Raw genomic sequence first — 20,139 nt, 5'->3', positions numbered from 1 at the left:
GAACTGATTCGAATAAAGGGTATACATTTTGAAGCATCAACCTGCCTTCTATGGATTTTGACTGACCTGCTGTGCCTTTGTAGCCTTTTCTGATTTTATTTCAGATTTCTATATTTATACCTGTATATATATATGTCCAGCTAAGATCACTTAATGTGACTATTTATCATTTCATAGTGGTTTGTTTTGTAAATGTACAAGATAATTTCCATTCACTCATTCACCGTTATCTCAGGTGTCACCATAAAAATACTGTGGTAGATCATATCCTGCTTAAAAGTGAAAGTCACAGGGATCTAAGGTTGCAAAACAAATCTTTCACACACCTTATTAGTTATTATTGAAGATCAAGATATTCGCCATTGACTTCAGAATCCTCCTTAATGGAGGATGTTAGGTCCAATCATCAATACATGTTTACAAGAAGATCCAATGTTTTTAAAAGTTATCTCGAGATGCCTTTTTCACCCTTTGCGAGTACTCAAACACAGGTTCAAAAGTAAATTAAATGGTGGCTTGAATAAAGTTTAGGCTCTGCTCCCTATATTTATTCCATTATTATATTACAGCAAAGAATCCAGAGAATTGAGAGAAAGAGCAGTGGAGCTCAGTATTGCCTTCATGTTTAGTTGTTTTTAATTGACAAGTAAACATCGATTTTAAGAGGCTACACCGTATTATACTTATTGTATTGTCTGAACTTTAGTAAAAGATTAATAAAATCATGTAACGCTGACAACTTTCAGAGTTTGATTTTTGAATTGACCATTATTCATTTGGATGTAAGAATTTAGAATGGGAAAACTCGACAGGAACAATGCACTGAACTAAGATTTTGAATTTATAACGAGTCAATCTCCCGTAGCATTGCACACGATGGGGATAATTTTGCCTTTGTATGATAATGTAAAATGGATGATAGCAAATCGGCAGCCCATTTTACACCTTTTCCAATTTTTATTTCCATTGACTTCAATTGATCTGGACCAATTAGACAGATGAGCTAAGGCATGACAGATGTATGTTAGTGTGGATATAAATGTAAGGTAAATTTACATTAGGACATAAACCATGTGTGTACACAATGAAGGGATGTCCATGAGCAAAGATGTAAAAAAAAAAGGGCTTGGATGTGAATAATGATTGAAATCATATAAATCTCTTAATCACTCAATACCAATTGATTGTAAGTTAAAACAAGATATTCTATTCTTATACAAATCATTGTTGGGAAAAAGTTTGGAAAATGCAGATTGTGGGCAACGTTGAGTTCTACCTTGGAAAGCCCATTGATGCTTTGAATTAGATTCAGGGAAAAGTGACGAGAGATCTCGGTCAGGAAGAGAGACTGTGAGGACTGAACCTGTTTTTCCTGGAGAGGAGATGATGACAGGAAATATGATTCAGATACTTAACCTGTTAGGAGACATAGAGCGTGTTAATTCTGACAGGTTAGTTAATTTGGAGTGTCAATACAAACTACAGGATTTATGAGTACAAAAATAATTAGATCAAGCAAGGCTTGATAGCTGAAGAATTTTTTTACCCACAATAATGAATGTGTGGAATATATTCCTGGCAAAAACAATTAATGCTGTATTCATTAGCATCTTTAAAAAGTATTGAAATCTACAAGGGAAAGGATAGATTAAGGTAATCAAATACGCTATGGAACATCATCATCATAGGCAGTCCGTCGAAATCGCAGAAGACTTGCTTCCACTCTAAAAGTGAGTTCTATGGAACACACTGGTCTCTGCGCTGTATAGCCATTGAACTGTCATGGTGCGAAAAGCAAGCAGTCAAGAATGAATAATGCAGGTTGCAAGGTTGGATATATATTCTGGAGTTTCATTTTATTACCTCAAGGGGCAGGGAGACAGGTTGTGGAATCCCTTCTCAAGTGATTAAATAACATGGTGCAAAATCCATGATAAGGCAAATTGCTACTGGTCTGTCAAAGGAATAGACATGATTGGGCTGTATGTATTTCCTCATTAAATGTCTTATGTTCTTTGGTTCTTACAGAATCTGGAAGTCATTTGAAGCAGATTCTTTAAAAAAAAGTTGACGTTTCAATTTCAAAGCAAGTGATAGGATTGAAAAACAAGCAGAGATTGTAATTGCCATGCAGGGAAGGTAATCTATCTCCAGTGCACAATAGCACCCTGGCAAAATGAGATGTACCTGAAACTTTATAACCATAGTGAAAGTGATATGGGTGATCGGACAGCAATATATATCTTACGGCATGGGCCAGCTAAAGCGATGAACCTCTGGAGTGTCACTAATTGTCACTTATTTTCTTTGCCTCTCTGTAATCTTGGGCGATCTTCCTCTCACAGACCCTTCAGTGAAATGTATGTTAAAGCAGCATCCAGTTCAGATTTTTTTTTTAAATTTCAAAATATACTTTATTCATAAAAAAATCTGTACAGTACATTCAGAGGCATTTCAGTACATTTAGCTGCGGTCAGCAATCCAGTTCAGATTGATCAGGAGAGGCTGCCTTGGAGCATTTCCTAACCCCGTAAGCCCTCCTTAGACTGAGATCATGGCATGCTGCAGTCACCTTTCTATGCTAATGAACAGCTCTGTGTCGACTTAAAGTAGGGCCCTTCCACTAATAGAAGTTAAAATAGAACAGGAAGCCCATATAGCATCTAAAAAAATATTATATGGTAATAAACGATCCATTAACCTGTGACCCTGCAATATGTTATGGCAATTAGTCTTGTCAGTGAATACTTACCCTAACTTATACTTGATAAGCAATGACTTACAGACCCTGAGTACCCTCTGAACTATTTCTCCCTCCCCCTCCCCCTTTTCTTTGTCTTTGTCTTTGCAAAAGTGTCACATAAATAAGGCTTCAGGGCAAGCACTAGCTGGCCTCTTTACAGCAAACCTGAAAGGTATGGCCTTGAAAGAATGGCTGCAGGTAAGAACAAGTAAAAATTCAACATGCGATCCTTTCTGTCTTGTGCTCAGTGCATATTTCTCTCTGGGTTTTCCCTTAAAGCTGCAGCTGTGACAATTAATGCTGCAAACTGTGCAGTTGATCAAATTATTGGAATTAGAGTTACCATTTGCAAATTTGCAAATGCAGCAGCCTACAAGGCTACGGACCAAGAGCTGTAGGGGGTGGTGTATGGGGTCAGTTTGCCTTTCCTGACCCAGAGTGGTTGCGAATCGCTCCCACTCACTGGTTCTCGAGCCTGGATTTATTAATCAGGGTGTGATAAAGTACAGCAGACAACCGTTTTGTACAAAGAAATGTATGGTTTTTATTCAAGAAGAATGAATACACCTTTTATTAAAACTAAGAAAACTTATCACTTTAGATGAGAGAAAACTTATCACTTTAAATGGGAGAAAACTTATCACTTTAAAGGAGAGAAGACTTATCACTCTAACGGGGAATCCTTTATTCAAACACAAGAGAATACACAGCAGTACAACACCTCCCACCTCCCAATTCCCCCTATCTAACTAAGTTAGTCTCTGGGGCTTCAGGGACTATGCTCACCAATCCTTCCTTGACAGTCGCTAATGGGTCGCAGTTTCGGGGTGCATTAGATTTTGTCGATTCTGCTAACCGTACCCCGAGCATAGGAGAGGACTTCTTGCTGCATGTTCCTCAGTTGGGTGGTGTCCGCTGATGCGGTAGGACGCGTATTGGATTTTTGGGGTAAGTACCCACTTTCTTCCTTCAGCAGTAGGTTTTAAAGTTCTTTTAGGTAATGTTTTACCCATTGGTAGTTCAGGGATAGCTTGTAGAGTGGAAACAGCTTGCGAATCTTCGGGTTTTCGTCGAGTTGACTTCGGTTTGGAAATCATTGGTCGCAGTGGCTCAGTATTACCAATTTGGTTGCTGGTAATATCTTGGTGGTTGTTTCGTGAGCCTCTTGCTGCTGCAGCTTGCTTGGTGTCCTGGTCATTTGCGATGCTGTCTTGGTTGATGTTCTGAAGAATCAGGTTAACGAAAACTGGTGTGCTTGAAGTCTTGAAGTCTGCCAGGTCTAAAGCATACAAAGCTGGTGTAGAAGCAAAGTGTCCTCCTGGCTGTAAAAACAGGCCTTTATACTTTGAGAGACTTCCTTATCTGTGCCCCAAATCAACCTTGGTTCTTTGTTTAAGTTTTGCAGCCCAGCTAACTGAAACTTGATTAAGTGTTTTTAATCTGGCGTTGATATACTTTTCTGAGCTGACGAGCTCTCGTCAATGCAGGCCGGAAAAGTGATTAACATTATGCATGTGTTGGATGGGTTTTTGTGCTTGAGTTGAAACTGTACTTCCTTGGGTCGATTGTTGAAATGTAAATGTCTTCTCGGGGCAGGTTTTGAGGGTAAACAGTTCCCCAGACAATTTGATTAGATCCAATGTCCAAACTGACCTTTTAGAGATTGACCCCACCCCAACATTCACCTTTTAAAAATCCCAAACTTGGTTAAAAACTCATAGATTTCTTCCATAAGCATTTTAGGATCCCAACCATCCTGTTTGATAGTCCCAAATCGAATTTCCTTTTCAATGAGTCCAAACACTGGGGGGATTCCACGAATTTTGGAATCTTGCAGAGCTAGAAAGTGGGATTAGCTCTTTTTCGGCCGGCACAGACACGATGGGCTGATTGGCCTCCTTCTGGGCCATAAATTTCTATGATTCTATGATTCTAGGACAAAATTGATCCTGAATCTTGAAATTCCTCTGTGGAATTACCTCACCTTGGCCTGTGAAATCTTTTTTGTTTCATTTTCTTCCCCCTCCCAATTCAAATGTCTCCTTAAAACCTACTTTTTTTGGTAACATCCCTAACTTCCCTCCCACTTCCTGCTTGAAGATAAATGGTTCATTCTCTGGTTGGCAATCAGTAACTAGTGGGGTGCCTCAGAGATCAGTGCTCGGACCCCAACTATTTGCAATCTATATTAACGACTTGGAAGAAAGGACTGAGTGTAACGTAGCCAAGTTTGCTGACGATACAAAGATGGGAGGAAAAGCAATGTGTGAGGACACAAAAAATCAGCAAAAGGACATAGACAGGCTAAATGAGTGGGCAAAAATTTGGCAGATGGAGTATAATGTCGGAAATTGTGAGGTCATGCACTTTGGCATAAAAAAATCAAAGGGCAAGCAAGTTATTATTTAAATGAAGAAAAATTGCAAAGTGCTGCAGTACAACGGAACCTGGGGGTACTTGTGCATGAAACACAAAAGGATAATATGCAGTTACAGCAAGTGATCAGGAAGGCGAATGGAATCTTGGCCTTTATTGCAAAGGGGATGGAGTATAAAAGCAGGGAAGTTTTGGTTTCCATATTTAAGAAAGGATATACTTGCTTTGGAGTTCAGAGAAGGTTCATTAGGTTGATTCCGGAGATGAAGGAGTTGACTGATGAGGAAAGGTTGAGTAGGTTGGGCCTCTACTCATTTGGAATTCAGAAGAATGAGAGGTGATCTTATTGAAACATATAAGATTATGAGGGGGCTTGACAAGGTGGATGCAGAGAGGATGTTTCCACTGATAGACTAGAACTATTGGGCATATTCTTAGAATAAGGGGCCGCCCATTTAAAACTGAGAGGAGGAGGAATTTCTTCTCTCAGGGGATTGTAAATCTATGAGGGTTATAACTCTGTGGAATTCGCTGCCTCAGAGAGCTGTGGAAGCTGGGACATTGAATAAATTTAAGACCGAGATAGACAGTTTCTTAAACGATAAAGGAATAAGGGATTATGGGGAGCAGGCAGGAAAGTGGAACTGAGTCCATGATCGGATCAGCCATGATCATATTAAATGGTGGAGCAGGCTCGAGGAGCCGTATGGTCTAATCCTGCTCCTATTTCTTATGTTCTTATGTTCTTATGTTGATGTTATTTCTCCCCCCCCCCCCATCCCCGCCCTCCATTGCTCCTATAATGTGCCTTGAGGCGTTTTCTTATATATAAAATGAACTGCATAAAAGCAAATCGTTGATGTATTTTTAAAAATTCTTCTTGGGATATGAGTGTTGCTGACAAAGTGGCATTTTTTTAATATAAGTTATCGAGAAAACTGCAAACCATCATCATCATGACTGGATTTTCCTACCGACTAATCGGAGAACATGAGTTTGTTTTCTTTTCCCACCCATTTTCTCCCTCTTCTCCGTTCCTGGAGATGTTGCTGCCCTTGTGGGTTGAGGTTGGTCTGACTTCCTCAGCTGATATTAAAGGATGATCTGGTGGGAAGACTGATTGGCAAATCTTTTTCGCTGTTGTACATACACAATCGCAATTGCACAAATTGTGTTGAAATGCGTCACGTCAATTTTGTGTGACATCATCCTGATAAAATGATTTCTCTCTCTGGTTAAAATAAAAAGTTTTCTGGACATTTACTCACGTCACCAGTGTCTCTTTAAAGGGATGTCGCAACCCAGTGGTGTGTCTTGCACGATAGTAGCTTATCAAACTTGAAAACAAAGAAATGTTCTGTGAAGCAAGTAGTGGAAGAATATGGAAACTGCCGGACTTCTAGAAGGGAGCAGAGTGCCTCATTATAACTGAAATACCACAAAACACTGCTCAATTTTCTTTGCATATTGTTTGCAGAGGCATGGGTAAATTTATTTTTGGTATAATATATGTAGAGAAGATGTTTCCACTCGCCGGGGGAGACACAGAACTAAGGGTCATAAAAGTCACTAATGAATCCAATAAGGAATTCAAGAGAAACTTCTTTACCCAGAGAATGGCTAGAATGTGGAACTTACTACCACACGGAGTAGTTTGGGGCGAATAACATAGATGCATTTAAGGGGAAGCTAGATAAGTAGATGAAGCAGCAAGAAATAAAAGGATAAGCAGATAGGGTTAACATAGAAACATAGACATAGAAAATAGGTGCAGGAGTAGGCCATTCTGCCCTCTGAGCCTGCACCGCCATTCAATGAGTTCATGGCTGAACATGCAACTTCAGTACCCCATTCCTGCTTTCTCGCCATACCCCTTGACCCCCCTAGTAGTAAGGACTACATCTAACTCCTTTTTGAATATATTTAATGAATTGGCCTCAACAACTTTCTGTGGTAGAGAATTCCACAGGCTCACCACTCTCTGGGTGAAGAAGTTTCTCCTCATCTCGGTCCTAAATGGCTTACCCCTTATCCTTAGACTGTGACCCCTGGTTCTCGACTTCCTCAACATTGGGAACATTCTTCCTGCATCTAACCTATCTAAAAGATGAAATAAGGTGGGAGGTGGATCGTGTGGAGCATAAACACCGGCATAGACCAGTTGGGCCGAATGGCCTGTTTCTGTGCTGTAAGTTCTATGCAATTCTATGTCATCACAACAGATTCAAGTTTTGGCAGCGGAGATCAGTTTCAGAAATGTGTGACTGTGTGCTCACACCATTGACCTTTGCACCTACTCTTGGGTCTTTCCAGTTACTGGACCACAACACGTGCCAAGAGGAGTGAGTGCATGGGAAACTACCCGTGAAACGTTAACTTGTCTTTTCTCTTTACAGACGCTGATGGGCCTACTGTGCATGTCTAGCTCTTCTTGTCTTTAGTTCAGATTTCCAGATTGTGCATATTTTTTCTTTCTATGAATTGTGAGTAGGTTGAAAAAAAAACCGTGTGGGTTTAAAGTGTGATTCACACTGTGTTTACCAAAAAAAATATAACACAAGGCAAGATTTTTTTTAAGAGTGGTGTGATACTGAAAATGGCCACAAAAGCCTTCTAAAATGACTCACAGACTATCAATTATTTTCACTGAAGCTTTGGACAGTGAACAGAAAGTAAAGTAAAAATCGAAAATGCAGGAAATATTCGGGGGCAATGTTAATCTATTTTTCAGATGCTGTTGTCGCATTTCCAGTATTTTTTGGAGTAATGTTTTTTTTTGTTACCTCTACTACGTGAAATAGTGATTTAAAAAATAATTGACATCGTATTTCAAATGGTTGGCGAACCATTGATTTTTCAGTTCAGCTGGATGGTAACTGATACATTCGAATTGATTCCAGTTGTTTTCAATTGTAGGATCCAGTTGGTGTCAACTTGAATTTCTAGCAAGCTGGTGAGGCTAGCCAGAAGCAAATGGTCTAACCCAAGACAGCTGAGGTACTTTAAAAATACCACTAGAATGGCGAATATTGTGGTTAGAATTATGCATTATAGTTGCAAAACAAGTTTGTAGCCAAGCAGAGAACCTTGGGAACATGTAAGAACTTAAGAAATAGGAGCAGGACTATGCCACACGGCCCGTTGAGTCTGCTCCGCCATTCAAAAAGATCATGGAACTTGCTTATCCATCCCCCATGTTCCTTCAAAGGAAGTTGCTTATTAAGGAGGAAAGCTGTACTGCAGCATAGGCATGCAACATGCAAATTCTTTGACAACTACCCTGAATATGGATTAAACCCCCTGCTCTGTTGTCCATCCTTCCGAATTGGTTGTCAGGGAAACGGCACAGGACTCCAGCAATGGAGCAGTTGGACACAGACCGAGCAAGCGGCTCCAGTGTGACAGTCCTGAGATAATCGAGTTTACAGAGGGAAGAGTGGATACATGGAGCATAAGTTGCTGAACTGCAAGGGGCCGAAATCGCCCACCGCCCGAAACGGGGCGCACCTTCCGTTTTTTTTTTCAAGGTTTTCTTCGCCGCAGCCCGTGCGGCAAAGATTCCATCGATATTCGGCACTTGGAAGTTTATTTTTGGGTGGGGGCGGATGCCGTGGCGGTTGAGGGGTGGAAGTGCCCTCGCAGTGAGTCCACCACCCCGACCAATCATCAGCACCATGCTGGTCAGGGCAGTGGACCCACTGTGTGTCACAACATCTCTCCCCTTCAGTTAAAGGAGAGGACCACTGCGAGCCCTGCATACTAAATTAGGTCCATTGGGCCACCAGGGAGGGTTTCGGCCAGGCCAGCTGCCTGGCACCCAAAATGGGGTGCCAGACTGCCTGTTGGCGGCCTGGCTGAACCCGGGGGCAGAATTGTCAGGCCGACTACAAAAGAATAAAACGGTGGCCGCGGCATTGCGCCCTCCCCTTTGCGGGTGGCGGGGCCGCCATGCCACAGAAGAGTGCACCGACACAAAAAGCTGTCGAGGGCACCGATTGGCAGCGGGGCCGCTCCCACGGGGCAATACCGGGAAAGCGGGCTTTTCCCGTGGGGCTATTTCGTGAAGGGGTCGCCTGTCGGTAAGGGGTCGGCGTGTGCATGCCGCGGCGGGAAAACGGGCGTAGCGGTCCTGGGCACTGGTCCAAAACTCACAACGGACAATTTACAAAATGGCGGTCCCTCCATAGAGAATCGGCGGCCATTCCGCGCCGCCCCATGGCCGCTGCTTTCAGTCGGACAGAGGCCTTATCAGGAGGGGCAATTTCGGCCCCTTAGTGTTTCGGACTGTCAAGTCTGGTTGGACATATTCCTGGAGGATTCTTTGCATGATCTTTCAACTCCAGCTGCCCCGCCATTCACTTTCCTGCCTTTGGTCACCTGACATGCCCATGCTCATGGCGCACCACCTTCACACACCAATTGGAAAGAGAACAGACTCTTCATTACCCAATTGGATGGTTCTTGACTGATTGTCAAGTAGCCTTTTCTGCCATTTCCAATATTTTTAATAACAAAAAGTGTCCAAAGAAAATGAAAAAAGCAATTAATTTCTTAATGCCCTGATGATTTTTCTCCTGTGTTGCTTGCAACATTGTCCAGGAAGTTAATCCAGGACCATCCTGAAGGGTTGACAAAACTACGGGTGAGGATCCAGAGGAGACGATCGCTTCAGAGAGTCGACTCGAAGTGTTGGGTCAATAGCGAGAGATTTGGCAAGGGAATGAGTGTCTGGGGAGAGTTGGAAGTATTGGGGGTTCTAGTTAATCCTGTAGCAGCCTGTAATCTTCACGCATTGTCAATGGAACCAGGGAATGGCACAGGAATTTTCCCAGCCTCAAGTGCCTTTCGAGCTGTTCACACAGGACTTTGCCTGCCAGGGGTTTCAAAGAAGCCTGATGAGTGGCCTGCGGTAGGAATTCCATGCCTAATGTGATACTGGGCCACACAGGACAGGAAGGACCCAGGTTCCGAAAGGGTAGGGACTACTATTGGCCCCAGTGCCTTTGGTATCATCATCATCATCATAGGCAGTCCCTTGAATCGAGGCAGACTTGCTTCCACTCCTGAAGTGAGTTCTTTGGTGGCTGAACAGTCCAATACGAGAGCCACAGACTCTGTCACAGGTAGGACAGATAGTCATTAAGGGAAGGGGTGGGTGGGACAAATTTGCCGTACGCTCTTTCCGCTGCCTGCGCTTGATTTCTGCATGCTCTCAGCGTTGAGACTCGAGGTGCTCAGCGCCCTCTCGGATGCACTTCCTCCACTTAGGGCAGTCTTGGGCCAGGGACTCCCAGGTGTTAGTGGGGATGCCGCACTTTATCAGAGAGGCTTTGAGGGTGTCCTTGTAGCGTTTCCACTGCCCACCTTTGGCTCGCTTGCCGTGAAGGAGCTTCGCATAGAGCACTTGCTTTGGGAGTCTCGTGTCTGGCATGCGAACTATGTGGCCTGCCCAGCGGAGCTGATTGAATGTGGTCAGTGCTTCGACGTTGGGGATGTTAGCCTGGACGAGGATGCTGAAGTTGATGTGCCTGTCCTCCCAGGGGATTTGTAGGATTTTGCAGAGGCATCTTTGGTGATATTTCTCCAGCAACTTGAGATGTCTGCTGTGCATGGTCCTTGTCTCTGGGCCATACAGGAGGGCAGGTATTACTACAGCCCTGTAGACCATGAGCTTGGTAGCAGTTTTGGGGGCCAGGTCTTCAAACACTCTTTTCCTCAGGCAGCCGAGATATGGGAAGTGGTCCACGGTGTCCGTGGATCTTGATGACTGGAGGGCAGTGCTGTGCGGTGAGGACAGGCTGGTGGAGGACCTTTGTCTTACAGATGTTTAGCATAAGGCCCATGCTTTTGTACGCCTCAGTAAATACGTTGACTATGTCCTGGAGTTCAGCCTCTGTATGTGCGCAGATGCAGGCATCGTCCTCATACTGTAGCTCGACAACAGAGGTTAGGGTGGTCTTGTATCTGGCCTGGAGACGGCACAGGTTGAAATGGTTCCCACTGGTTCTGTAGTTTAGTTTCACTCCAGCGGGGAGCATGTTGGCTGTGAGAAAGATTGAGAAGAGGGTTGAGGCGATGACGCAGCCCTGTTTCACCCTGGTCCGGACGTGGATTGAGTCTGTGATGGATCCGCTGGTAAGGATCACGGCCTGCATGTCGCCATGGAGCAGGCGGAGGATGGTGATGAACTTTTGGGGGCATTCGAAATGGAGGAGGATGCTCCATAGACCCTCGTGGTTGAGGTCAATGGCCTTTGTAAGGTCGAAGAAGGCCATGTTTAAGGGCTGGTGCTGTTCCCTGCATTTTTTGCTTTGGTATAGAGAGAGGGTGAATGTGGCAGGGTTCCTGATCCTGAGCAATGTCCAGTGACTCCTGCTGGAAAGCGTGTGGGTGGATGCCTGGGGAGGACAATGTTGGGGCTCATGGCTGTGGACCTCTCCCAAGGAGACTCATCATCATCATCATAGGCAGTCCCTCGAAATCGAGGAAGACTAGCTTCCATTCTAAAAGTGACTTCTTAGGAGACTGAACAGTTCAATATGGGAACCACAATCTATGTCACAGGTGGGACAGACAGTCGTTGAAGGCTGGTATTCACTGCTTGGGCTCATATATGGAGATTGAGACCCTCTGGGCTAGATATTATAGGGCGCCCCTGGGACAGAAGAGGGGAACATGATTGGAGCTGCCTCATTAAAGGTGAATTCAGACAAGTATCCCCCTCTCTCAGAATTTTCCTGTGATTGATTCTCACTGACCCTAGAAGGCATGGAGTGAGGACTGGCGGAGATAGATACGTCCTTGGAAATTAGAATCTATGGATCGAGGAGATGGATTTGGGATTAAAGCTATTAGCCGGGGCAATGGCTAACAAGAAGCAAGTGATCAGGAAGGCCAATGGAATATTGGTCTTTATTGCAAAGGGGATGGGGTATAAAAGCAGGGAAGTATTGCTACAGTTATACAGGGTATTGTTGAGGCCACACTTGGAATACTGCGTGCAGTTTTGGTTTCCATATTTACAAAAGGATATACTTGCTTTGGATGCAGTTCAGAGAAGGTTCACTAGGTTGATTCCGGCGATGAGGGGGTTGACTTATAAGGAAAGCTTGGGCCTCTACTCACTGGAATTCAGAAGAATGAGAGGTGATCTTATCGAAATGTATAAGATTATGAGGGGGCTTGACAAGGTGGATGCAGAGAGGATGTTTCCGCTGATGGGGGAGACTAGAACTATTGGGCATATTCTTAGAATAAGGGGCCGCCCATTTAAAACAGAGATGAGGAGAAATTTCTTCTCTCAGGGGATTGTAAATCTATGCAATTCGCTGCCTCAGAGAGCTGTGCAAGCTGGGACATTGAATAAATTTAAGACAGAAATAGACAGTTTCTTAAACAATAAGAGGATAAGGGATTATGGGGAGCGGGCGGGAAAGTGGAGCTGAGTCCATGATCAGATCAGCCATGATCTTATTGAATGGCGGAGCAGGCTCAAAGGGCCGTATGGCCTACTCCTGCTCCTATTTCTTATGTTCTTATGTTCTTATTAAGTACAGGTTTAAAATGAAAGAAATTGTAAGCAAAGGTACTCAACTATAGGGGACCTAACTTTTAGAAAATAAATGCAATAACATTTGCAAACTGCAGTCAGATGTCACATGATCAAATGTCATACACTCGATCACACAATCAGATGTTATGTGATTGGGTATCATGTGATCAAACCTCTTTGATTACATCCAATCAAAGTTGGCAACCCTCGTTCCCATCCGTGCAAACATTAGAGAAAGAGGCAGGATTGGAAGAACATAGGAACATAAAAAATGGGAGCAGGAGTAGGCCATACTACCCATCGAGCCTGCTCCACCATTCACTAAGATTATTAACTCCACTTTCCCACCCTATCACTTGATTCTCTTCGAGTCCAAAAATCTGTCGATCTCAGTCTGGAGTATATTCATCGACTGAGCATCCACAGCCCTCTGGGATAGAGCATTCCAAAGATTCACAACTCTCTGATGATATAATCCATTTCGGATGATATAACCCATCCAAATTCCTGCCTGTTCTGTTTCCACTGCCCCACCTCATTGAATGCGTGTATGAGGAATTAATTTGCTTGCCAGGATCTGATCCTGATGGAAGTGGGGTAGTGAAATTCATAAAGGCTGATTTCCCTGCGGCAATCACATTCAAAATGACAGAGCTCTAAAATATGTTTTTTTTAAGATCTTTGGCCAGTACAGCTGCAGCAAAGTGTTGCATCAATATCCCTCTCCCTCACTGAGGCCACTCCTCGGTTGTGCTGTAAAATGACACAAGCACCCACACCCAATATATGCTAATATCCCTGACCCTGGGATTTGAAATGGGGTCGGGCTGCATTCATGGGACAGACGGAAGATCCACCAGATGCCAGACTTTCCCCAAAAAACCTCCAGATAGATTCAGGACTATCGCGTTCAGTTGAGTGTCCAATCTAATCCTTTTAACCTTGAATTGATTTCACAATCATCCAGCCTTCTAGCTCCTTTTAGGTATGATTTAAGGGTTTTGTAGTCATACTTTTCTTTAACACTTTTAGACAGTTACTTTCCGGTTTGCAAATTTAAAATATGCGGGGGACCTGACAGAGCAATCCAAAGTACGAGACACAGGAATTTAATCGTCGAAATCCAGGAGGAAACATCTGTTACTATATTAAAAATAAAAGTAACTATAGGGACTTCCAAGTACAATCGTTACAACTTGCCATGAAATTTTGAGATTGCCTGCATCTTGCACTTTGAAACAGTTTTATCTCTGCCCTTGCAAAGTACAGTATGACTTAATCACCATTATATAAAATTCGTGCTCTCTTCCTCACTGGAGGAGCTCCAGAAACTGCTTTTATGGAGTTCACCAAACACCTGGGACATTCTCTTCAACAGAGTGTTTCATAAATTATGGACATCCAGTCCACAGGATACAATGGGCCGTGCATTGCTGGGGCCAGAGGATGCTTTCTGTGCATGGCAGTGAGCCAGGGTGGCGATGTCAGGATAGATAAATATGCTGGAGTTTTGCTTGATTACCTTTTGAAATCGGGGAATATTTATGCAGAACTTTCTCTTGGGCGATTAAGTAAGTGAGGTAGCGTTTACAACAGAGTAGTTTGTACATGGTCAGTGGGGGAAGTGGGCTTGATGGTCTAGATTGCACTACTCTCAGTCCATTTCTTTTGTATGTTCTTATAAAGCATAGCTGAAGAAACAGCTGGAAATCTGAAATAAAACCAGAATATGCTGGAAACATTCAGCAGGTCAGGCAGTATCGGTGGGGGAGAGAGAGAAACAGAGTTAACATTTCGGGTTGATGGCCTTTCATCAGAACAGTTACTCTGGCATGTCTGCTGGAAATTGTGTAACAGTTTGGAAAACTGCACCTATCTGTTGCAACATATTATGTCTTTTCCAAAGACTCACTTAAATTGTAATTCATAAAACCATACAATGTCAAGGCCAAGAAATGGCCACTTGGTCGATCAGATTTCTCCTGCACATGAGCCACTCAGTCTAATCCCACTCCATCACATTTAATATTCCTCTTTTTCAACCAAGTATCCAATTCTAATTGATACAATATGGATCATTTCCATTGAAGCCCATTCATTTCCATTGAAGTCAATACAAATGAAAATTAGGAGAGATGTATAACGGGCAACTGATTTGATATCGCCCATTTTATACTATTGCCTAAAGTCAAAATGACCAATTTGTCTTGAAACTAATGTTCCGAAAAACCAGGCCTTTCAACCATTAACAGTTTGTTATGAATGTGCTGCTATGTATTCCACACTGTCCCCTCTTTACCATCATCAAATTAACTGGAAATTATTTTTACTTTTAATATGTCCGGCGTTCAAAATTCCTCAGTACATTCTGAGTTAACATTCACACAGATTGAACAATTACTAATAAGTAATGTTTCTTGTGAGTTGGCTCATTGTTCGTGCCCTTGCTGCGCTTTCTAGAAAATTACTCAGCAATGTTCCAGGCTGAAATGAAAATTAATGCATGTAAGTTGTCCTGAGCTTGCTAAGTCATTTGTAAAGGCAGTTAAGGTTGCCTCATAAAATTGTGCAACCTTTCTTATCCTTCACTTTGAGCATAGATCATGCCTGATAAAAGCTGATATTAAACCAGTTGAAAGCATGGGTAGCGGGTGGAAAGTTAAGAAAGGAGGCATTAAAGTTTAGAAGTGGAAGAGTTTGTTTCGTTGGATTGAGTGCATGCGGTGCTGTTTTGATGGACGACCGAGATATGCCAGCTCATTGGACCAGACCAGCAGACACAGTTAATCATCCGGTCTGCATTACTTGTGCCAGTGAAAGTCACCACTGCTATTAATTTCTACCTCACAAGGTCAATTTAGTCACTCATATGAGACTTATGCAGGATTCGCCAGTACTCCATGGTTGATGTCCTATTTTGGCTCAAGAAGATTGACACCAACCTTGGTGTAGAACAGCAGTTGGAGTAGGTGCATGTTCTACCAACAGTATAGTTCTCATAGGGTACAGGGCATCATGGACTTCACGCATGTAACCCTCTGACCAAGTTCACACAATGTCCTGCCCTACAGGAACACGAAAAGCTACAGCTGTAGGTGGAAACAATCTGTGACCACCACGCGTAATGTCACATGAAAGCCCACTCACAACTGTTGCACACTTTCAGTACAACTTTGTTTTATTTTGTATGCAGAAAGAGACATGGGGCTAGAATTTGGGTGCATTTGCACCTCCAGTTAGTGCCCACATTGGGCGGGAGTTTAGCAATGGTGCTACGGCGTTGCGCCCCGAACTCCTGCTCCCGGGGATCGTGACATCATCGCTGCGCGCCTCGCCCCGTTAGCGCCCTGGACCCAAACTTAATTTTCAACCCTGCAGCAGCGCTGGACGAAAACACCAGCAGCTGCAAGAGGCAAGGATCGGTCGGTCGGCCGCTACCGGGATGATGATTAAAGGTGAGGTAGTCGAGGTAAGTAAAAAAAAAACTTACCTTGTTGATGCCCTTTTCTTCGTGGGTTCCTACCCACGATAGTTCAGGCCAGCGCTTTACTGATCGCATGGGTTCGCCACTCCCTTGGTGGTCCAGGTAGGTCCATTATAAATTGCAGAGCCCACAGCGATGGCCCTTCTCTTTAAGGGAAAGAAAGCCCCTTTGTACTTGGCGGCGCTGCATGGCCCAGTGTTTTTTTGTTATGTGGGTGTCGCTGGTAAGGCCAGTATTTATGCCCCATCCCTAATTGCCCTTGAGAAGGTGCTGGTGAGCTGCCTTCTTGAACCGCTGCAATCCTTGTGGTAAAGGTTCGTCCATTGTGCGGTTAGGGAGAGAGTTCCAGGATTTTGACCCAGCGACGGTGAAGGAACGACGGTTGGTGTGTAACCTGGAGGTGAACTTGGAGGTGGTCGTGTTCCCATGCGCCTGCTGCCCTTGTGCTTCTAGGTGGTAGAGGTCGCGGGTTTGGGAGGTGCTGCCAAAGACGCCAAGGCGAATTGCTGTAATGCATCTTGTAGATGATACATACTGCAGCCACAGTGCACCGGTGGTGGAGGGAGTGAATGTTGAAAGTGGTGGATGGGTTGCCAATCAAGCGGGCTGTTTTCTCCCGGATGGTGTTGAGCTTCTTGAGTGTTGTTGGAGCTGCACTCATCCAGGCCAGTGGAACATATTCCATCATACTCCTGAGTTGTGCCTTGTAGATGGTAGAAAGGCTTTGGGAGTCAGGAGATGAGACACTAGTCTGGTCCAGTGGCTGGTCCAGTTAGGTTTCTGGTCAATGGTGACCCCCAGAATGTTGATGATGGGGAAGTCGGCGATGGTAATGCCATTGAATATCAAGAGGAGGTGGTTAGCTTGTTGGAGATGGTCATTGCCTGGCTATTGTGTGGCGTGAATGTTACATGTTACTTATCAGCCCCAGCCTGAATGTTGTCCAGGTCTTGTCGCATGTGGGCATGAACTGTTTCATTTCAGTGTGCAGCGCTGCTGAGGTTTCTGCCCCACCCATGTCCCTTAGTGCTCCAAGAAGAAAGTGGAGCACTTGATTCTGCACTCCACTTTCTTCCTGGAGTGCTGAAGCCAATTTTCTGAGAGCGGGGAAACATTAGCGCTTGCCGCCAAGTCTCCTGGCTTTCAAAAGTTACCGCCCCCAAACAGGCAGATAATGAATTTCTCCCCCATGATGCGCTAATAAGTCAACAAATATGGAAAGATATAATATTTTGGCACATGGTGGACAGAGGCCTAAATTTTCACGAACTTCCCAGGACCTAAGGATATCAGTTCTGTGGAATCTTCAGAACGCAGCTAAGTCTAGCTACATCGAGTATCATGAAAGGACTAAGGGCTAGATTTTACAATTTTGTGCTTATCGCCCAAAAATGGACGTTATTTCCGGCGTGAGCGGTAAAAATGGGTTTTCAGATCACCGGCTTCTTGCCCATTCTCAAAACACCTAGTCTCCATTTTTGAAATTGGGCGTTACCGCGAGCGATATGAAATGGGCGGTAGCGTTAAATCTCGCTGAACTTCTGCCGTAAAGCGATGCCATGCTTCGCAACGACATGGCAACACTCGATTCCCGCGCATCAGGAGGTCAAGGGTCATCTTGACATGCGCAGAAGAGGAGACAGAGAGAGAGGGAACTGAGAGGGACTGAAGGCATGTGTGGGTGTGTTGTGGCTGCTTTGGGAGGAAGGAGGGAGAATTTACAGCTTTACAGCAAATAGGGAAACAAAAATTAGCTGTTACCAGCCACATATTTGACTGAATTTGACCTATAATGGAGAGAGAGGAGGAGGCATTACAACACGCTGTGGAGACTGACAATGGAGAGAGCAGTGAGGTGGGAGAGGAGCACATTGGAGGCCGCAAAAGAGCCAGGAGGTTCTCGGATGAGGCAAATGCCTCCCTCCTGCAGGAGGTCGAGTTACGCTGGGGTGATTTGACACAGGGAGGGCGTGGGAAGCTCACCCCAAAGGCCTACCAGAGGATATGGACTGAGATAGCAGAGGTGGTCTCATTGACGACCAATGAGAGATGCATGAGGGCAACCAATGCTACAAATAATGGAATGACCTTGTGGGATCCGCAAGAGTAAGTATTACATTTATTTACATGTACTTATGTATTTTTATAATTTCATTTGTAACAATCATGATTGACTATCAGCAGATGTGAGGTCTTCCACTTTTACCGGGAATGTTTTACTCAAAGCCTGCGGTCATGGTGTACGCCTTTAGGTAAAGAATGATAATGATCATAATAAGCATGATTACATCTGTCAGTTATGTCTTGTATCAGTCTCTGTGACAGTACCTTGCAATGATACCATGCAATGATCTCATGCCATGTCATCCTGTCACCTTTTACAGAAGAAACTATCAACGATGAGGTCCGTGCAAAGGCGAACAGGTTGGGGGGCCACCAGTCCTCAGTGACATCACTGAGATGGAGGAGCGGATGCTCACACTCGTGGGGAATAAGGTGGATGAATTAACTGTGCAAATAGATGTTAACAGATATGATGTGATTGGGATTACAGAGACGTGGCTCCAGGATGATCAGGGCTGGGAACTCAACATCCATGGGTATTCAACATTCAGGAAGGATAGAATAAAAGGAAAAGGAGGTGGGGTAGCATTGCTGGTTAAAGAGGAGATTAATGCAATAGTTAGGAAGGACATTAGCTTGGATGATGTGGAATCTATGGGCCCAAGTTTCGAGCCGCGCCTAGAACGGCGCAGTCCCGACCTGGACGCCCATTTTTCGCGCCACAAAGTGCGCCTAAAAAAACCCTCCAGATTCTCCACCTTCCTGCAGGTTCTCTGGCCCTCGGCGCAGCACAGCAGGAGCTGTAGGGGGAGGAGCCAGGTCCCTGCGCTGAAAACAGTGCCGGGACCTCTGCACATGCGCGCTACAGTGGGCGCACAAGTGCAGTAGCTCCAGGCGCCCAAAGCATGCAGCCCCTAGCCCTGGCCGAATGGCCTCACTGGGGCTGCGTGAATAAGGCTCCTCCCACGGCCAGCTCCTGCTTCTTCCCGACCCGACTCAACTCCCGCTTCCCACCCCCACCCCCGGACCGGACCCGACTCCCGCTTCCGCCCCCCCCCCCCCCCACCTCCCCTGCCTCCGGACCCGACCCGACTCCCGCTTCCCCCACCCCCTGCCCCCGGACCCGACCCGACCCAACTCCCACTTCCCCCCCGCCCCCCGCGGACTGGATCCGACCCGACTCCTGCATCCCCCCCCCCCACACCGGACTGGATCCGACCTGACCTCCCTCCCCCCGACCTAACCTCCCTCTCCCTCCCTCCCCCCGACCCGAACCGAACCGACCGACCTCCCACCACCCCCCCTGACCCGACCCAACGCCACCTACCTGTAAATCTGGTGCTGCGGACGGGCCCTGCCCGAAGTCTCGGGCAGGGCCCGTTCAGCCTCCCTCCCCCTTCTCCTTTCCCCACCCCCTTCTCCTTTCCCCCCACCCTTCTCCTTTCCCCCCCATCTCCTTTCCCCCCCATCTCCTTTCCCCCCCTCCTTTTCCCCCCATCTCCTTTCCAACCCCCTCCTTTCCCCCCCATCTCCTTTCCCCCATCTCCTTTACCCCCCCATCTCCTTTCCTCCCCATCTCCTTTCTCCCCTTCTCCCTTTTATCCCCTTCTCCACCCCTCCCCCTTCTCCCCCATCCCTCCCCCTTCTCCCTCTTCCCTCCCTCTGCTCCCCCCCTCTCTCCCTCTACCCCTCTCCTCCCCCTCCCCTCGCTGTCAGAAACACAGACACTGACAGAGAGAGAATGAGAAACACACACAGACAGACAGAGAGATAGAGACACTGACAGAGACACACTGTGGGGGGGGATCCCAGCATGCTGTTGGAGGGCTCCCGGTGCTGCAGTCGGTAAGTAGAAAATGTTTTATTTATTGATTTAAAAAAAACATTATTTCTTATTAATTTTTTTTGATTGATTTATTG

Source organism: Pristiophorus japonicus, chromosome 3, assembly GCF_044704955.1.
Source record: "Pristiophorus japonicus isolate sPriJap1 chromosome 3, sPriJap1.hap1, whole genome shotgun sequence".
In the NCBI taxonomy this organism is placed as follows: Eukaryota; Metazoa; Chordata; class Chondrichthyes; family Pristiophoridae; genus Pristiophorus; species Pristiophorus japonicus.
Note: the sequence above shows the minus strand (reverse complement) of the source record.